Source organism: Camelina sativa, chromosome 14, assembly GCF_000633955.1.
Source record: "Camelina sativa cultivar DH55 chromosome 14, Cs, whole genome shotgun sequence".
In the NCBI taxonomy this organism is placed as follows: domain Eukaryota; kingdom Viridiplantae; phylum Streptophyta; class Magnoliopsida; order Brassicales; family Brassicaceae; genus Camelina; species Camelina sativa.
In genome coordinates, this window is record NC_025698.1 from 8631563 (window position 1) to 8637428 (window position 5866).

The following is a 5866-nucleotide window of genomic DNA, read 5'->3' on the forward strand; positions in this document are numbered from 1 at the left end:
TGCAAGTGGAGGCAAAGACGGTGTTGTTTTGCTGTGGGATTTGGCTGAGGGGAAGAAGCTTTACTCTCTTGAAGCTAACTCTGTGATCCATGCCCTTTGCTTCAGTCCCAACAGGTACTGGCTATGTGCTGCAACTGAACAGGGTATTAAGATTTGGGACCTGGAGAGCAAGATCATTGTTGAGGATTTGAAGGTTGATCTTAAGGCTGAGGCCGAGAAGGCTGACAACAGTGGTCCTGCTGCCACCAAGAAAAAGGTACACACATACTAACAAACTAACTCATGACTTGATTTCAAGCTTCACTTTGGTATTGATAGAATGCTCTGTTGTTGTTTGTAATGATGGTTATGTCTGATGATTAAGTAGTAATCTAGGTCTGTTGTAGGAAAATGAGGATCTTCATTGAAAAGATTGTAATGGATGGATTTATTATTAATTCTGGTTGTTTTCTTTGCTATGTCATGTGAGTTACTTGTGTTTTCGTCTTTTGCTTGTATTTAGCTTCTCATAGAGGCATTACCGTAGATGCACCCTCTTGGTGAGGATATGTATCTCTGAAACCTGTATAATAATTGCGTTTTTAGTCTATAGATTTGAGACTACCTTGTCAACGTAGGGTTTTAATGTATTTCATTCTCCATACTACTCGATTACCTGAGATTTCTTGCAAGACTTGATATCTTATAAAGTGTTCGTTTTTCGATGATTCATGTTGTTAGACTTCATTCCTGAAGAATTTCAAACATAGCCCATTGTTTTCTGTGTATAACAATGGAAACTGAATTCGATATGTATGTTGATTGGGTCAGGTTATTTACTGCACAAGCCTGAACTGGAGCGCTGATGGAAGCACCTTGTTCAGTGGTTATACCGATGGAGTTATTAGAGTTTGGGGTATTGGTCGTTATTAGTAATCCCATCACTCGTGCACTTGGTTGCTCTATCTGCTATCTCGTTGTTGGTTTTCTTTTATCCCTTATGTTTTGTCAACAACTCATAAAGTACCCTGAGGTTTTCAGAAGGATGTTTGGTTTCATGTCAATCTAGGTTTGCTTTTTTATCTTATCACGTAAGAATCTTGCGGTTTTGGAGTTACTCTTATTTTGTGTCAAATGAATTCATCAGTAATATATACCAAAAATAGCGGAATATGCATTTGAATCTGTAAATTTTTATATAGTCACTTGAAACAAACGAGTAACTAATCGAGTAAACGAGTAAACAAACGAGTCATCATTTGTATAAGCCGTTCACATCTTCAGTGAAAGGCTTTACACTATTTTAACCTGCTGCCAATACGCATAAACCATACGCTTGCTGTTTTCTTGTTGTCTAAAATGACTTGTATGTCACCTTTTTGTAAGAATGCCACCCTTTCTTTTTACAAGAAAACAGTGTGCATTGCCGCTTTTTTGTTCACTTAAAAGTTGACACCTTTTGAGACTTGAGCAATCAAGTTTGTATGATTACAAAAAGAGAGAAAAATAAACAATCTTTCGGAACCATCTTAATGCAATCACTGTTATGAATATAGAGTTTAGGGATAAAGCTCTTGTATATTCTTATTGATTAAACTCGAGGTTACATGCTTATATAGTAGAGTACAAAGGCTAAAACTAAACCGATATAGGATTAGGGTGTTGCCGAGAAGGCCATCGGCCGATGGGCCGATTGTACATGGACCGAAAGGCCAAGGACATAAGGACGGTATATGGGCCGGTCCGTACGAAGCCCACTAAATGTTTTACAACACTCCCCCTTGGACGAGACGACCGTGCCTATGTTGGATGGGATCGACGCAATGTGCTTAGGGGATGCTGCCTCATTAAAACCTTACCAGGAAAACCCAATGGGACAAAACCTTGGTGAAGGAAAAAGAGTACAACACACATTGCTCCCCCTGTCCCAAACATCACTCCAAGTCCCTAAGCCTCCGCATTCCAATCTGATGCGCGAGCTTCCTGAACGTTGTAGTCGGTAGCGATTTGGTGAAGAGGTCGGCGGAGTTGTCACATGACTGAACTTGCACTACTTGAACTTCTCCGGCCTTTTGTAGTTCATGTGCGAAGAAGAACTTTGGCAGTATGTGCTTCGTCCGATCTCCCTTGATGTAACCTTCCTTGAGCTGTGCAATGCAGGCCGTGTTGTCCTCATAGATTACGGTTGCTTCCTTGATGTCCTCCAATCCACTATCGGTCCGAATATGCTGAGTCATGGACCGCAACCAAAACACACTCACGGCTGGCTTCATGTATGACTAGGATCTCCGCGTGATTTGACGATGTGGCCACAAGAGTTTGTTTCATGGAACGCCAAGAGATCGCAGTACCATAGTGCGTAAACACATTAACCTGTTTGTGACTTACCATTGTGTGGATCGGATAGGTAACCTGCATCAGCAAAACCAACTAAACCATCTTTGTTATGGTTAGTATAAAATAAACTGAAATCTACCGTTCCTTGTAGGTAACGCAGGACGTGTTTGATACCATTCCAGTGTCTTATAGTTGGACAAGAACTATATCTTGCTAGGAGGTTCACGACAAAACATATGTCCGGTCTAGTGTGGCTAGCCAAGAACATTAACGCTCCTATAGCACTGAGGTAAGGCATTTCAGGTCCAAGAACTTCTTCATTGGCCTTCTTTGGACCAAATGGATCTTTATCCAAGTCTAAGCTTCTAACAACCATTGGGCTAGTCAATGGGTGAGCTTGGTCCATTTTAAACCTCTTGAGTACTTTTTTTTGTATATGCCTTTTGATGCACAAGGATACCATTGTTTTTGTACTCAAGTTGCAATCCCAAACAGAATCTTGTCTTGCCTAGGTCTTTTCATCTCAAATTCTTTCTTGAGGTATTCTACTGATTGGATTCAAGAACCGCAAGCTCTTCTTTATATTCAAAGTTTGGTGCTTATATAATCTACACAATACATTCGTTTTCAGGTGTNTTGATTGGGTCGTTCTTATAGCCTTTCTTTGCCAAATAATCACTTAGGCGGTTATACCACATTCGACCACTCTGTTTCAGTCCATAAAGTGATTTGTCTAGCATTTTGCAGTACTGTTCTCGAGAACCATTCTTTGCTTTAAGTTCAATACCCTCTGGTAATCTCAATATAGATTTCATTATCTAGTGGACCGTATAAGTACGCAGTTACAACATCCATTAACCGCAAATCAAGTTTTTCTCTGATGGCCAAACTTATTAGGTACCGAAATGTTGTTGCATCCATCACAGGGGAGTATGTCTCCTCATAATCTATGCCAGGTCTTTGAGAGAATCCTTGTGCTACAAGCCGTGCTTTGTATCTCACGATTTCATTCTTCTTATTTCTCTTTCTTACAAAGACCCACTTATGTCCAACTGGTTTAATTTCAGGTGTTATCCTTAAGATCGGACCAAACACACTTCTCTTCTTTAAAGAGTTTAACTCCACATCAATAGCTTCTTTCCATTTAAGCCAATCTTTGCTTTGAGTGCACTCTAATATGGATGTGGGTTCTAGATCCTCATTTATGTCAAGTGCTACCTTGTATGCAAATATATCATCGATGTCGACATCTTTACGGTTCCATTTAATTCCAGACATTATATAATTGATTGATATTTCATTATTATCAACACCTATAGGACCTTGAAGTTCAGCGTCCTGAACTCCATTCGGCTCCTTAGGATTTGCCGCGGCAATGTCTGCATTTTCTATAATTCCCTGAACCTCGGTCTGTTTTGCACCTTTAGACTTCCGAGGGTTCTTATCTTTGGAACCTAATGGTCTACCTCGTTTCAAACGGGCTTTAGACTCTGTAGCAACTTGATTATTGTGTTCCTTCTGAACATCAATACGTACTGGTGCATTGCAAGCTGGTATGTACGATTTTGTTACTCTATTTGGGTCAGCAAAGGAATCTGGCAATTGATTAGCTAGCTTTTGCAAATGTATAATCTTTTGAACCTCTGCATCACATGCTAGAGTTCGAGGATCTTGCCAATTTAAGGATGTTTGATTCCAAGTAAGTTCTTTGACCAGCTTGCTAGTCTCACCACCCACTTCAGGGAATTCGGACTCAACGAATTGACAGTCCGCGTACCTGGCCTTAAATAAATCTCCTGTGGTTGGCTCAAGGTACTTTATGATGGTGGGAGACTCATATCCAACGTATATTCCCATCCTCCTTTGAGGTCCCATCTTAGTCCTCTGTGGTGGAGCAATCGGTACATAAACGGCACAACCGAATATCTTTAGATGGGACAAGTTTGGCTCATGACCCGTTAATAGTTGGGATGGTGAATATTTGTGTTCACTAGATGGCCTGATGCGTATGAGTTCTGCTGCATGCAATACTGCGTGTCCCCAAGCCGACACAGGAAGCTTCGATCTCATTAACAATGGTCGAGCTATTAATTGTATTCGTTTAATGAAGGATTCAGCTAATCCGTTTTGTGTATGGACATGTGCCACGGGATGTTCCACACTCACCCCCATGGACATACAGAAATCATTAAACGCTTGGGATGTGAATTCACCAGCATTATCTAGACGTATAGTCTTAAGTGGAAAATCTGGAAAATGTGCTCTTAGCCTTATAATTTGAGCTAACATTCTAGCAAATGCTAGGTTTCTTGTGGATAACAAGCAAACGTGTGACCATCTGGTTGATGCATCTATCATCACCATAAAATATCGAAATGTCCCACAAGATGGGTGTATTGGTCCACATATATCACCTTGTATCCTTTCCAGAAAATTTAAAGTCTCTTTATGGACTTTGGCTGGTGAAGGCCGTATTATAAGTTTCCCTTGTGCACATGCTACACACGTGAGATTTTTAGGGATAACTTTCCTTTCTATAAGGTTGTGCCCATTCGAACTCTTAATTAGTTTACGCATCATGTTCGAACCCGGATGGCCTAGCCGGTTATGCCATAGAGTGAACTGTTCGTTGAACATTCTGTGCTTTGCCAAGTTAGCCTCTATCATGTTAATCCTAGCTTGGTATAAACCAGTGGCTAGTGCAGGTATAGTCCTAGGACTTTCTTTTGTCCATTTACATTTTCTGTAATGTATAGGAATTCTTTAGTTCCTTCACCCTTGGTTTCAACATGATAACCATTTAGTCTTATATCTTTAAAGCTCAATAAGTTTCTCTTAGAGCTGGGTGAGTATATGGCATCACTTAGTTCAATATGTGTGCCATTAGGCAACATAATGTGAGCCTGGCCGTAGCCATCTATCAAGTTTGCTATACCCGCAATTGTACTAACATTGGCATTTTTCATGGTGAGGTTGATAAAATATCTTTTATCTTTTAATATGGTGTGGCTGGATCCACTGTCCACCACTAGCTCACTCATATCCTCAGCCATTTCTATATAAAACAACATTTTGTGTTGTAATGTAATAAGGCAATAGAATAAAATTCTTAAATTTAAACCAAATCAATCATCCAATACATAGAAATAAATCAAAGCATAGAATTAAACCAAAAATAAAACCAAAAATTTATTCATCATCTTTGAAACAATCGGAAGTCTCTAGTAAGTCATCATTCTCATGATCGAAGTCTCCTTCATCATCGAGATGCACATAGTTAGCTTCTGGATTTTTCTTCAAGATCTCTTGGTATGCATCAATAAGGTGTTTGGGAGTCCTGCAGTTCTTTGCCCAGTGGTTTGACATACCACATCGGTGACAAACCGATTTTGCCTTGGTTTGTGGCTTAAAAGGCCCGCGGCCCTTGTTACCACATCCGCGGCCGGCTTGGCCTCCACGACCGCTACGTCCTCTGCCACCACGGCCGCGGCCGTAGTGTCTTTCTCTGTGGACGTAGTTGGTCTCTCTAGGCTCTCTAAGCTCGTTAGGC

At 40.5% G+C, this 5866-nt stretch overlaps 1 long non-coding RNA gene across 1 annotated transcript; it reads left to right on the plus strand.

Moving 5' to 3' along the window:
• Positions 7 to 1114, plus strand: LOC104740497. Its single transcript, XR_760189.2, has 2 exons — positions 7 to 256; positions 811 to 1114. It is a non-coding gene; the product is annotated as an uncharacterized LOC104740497 (long non-coding RNA).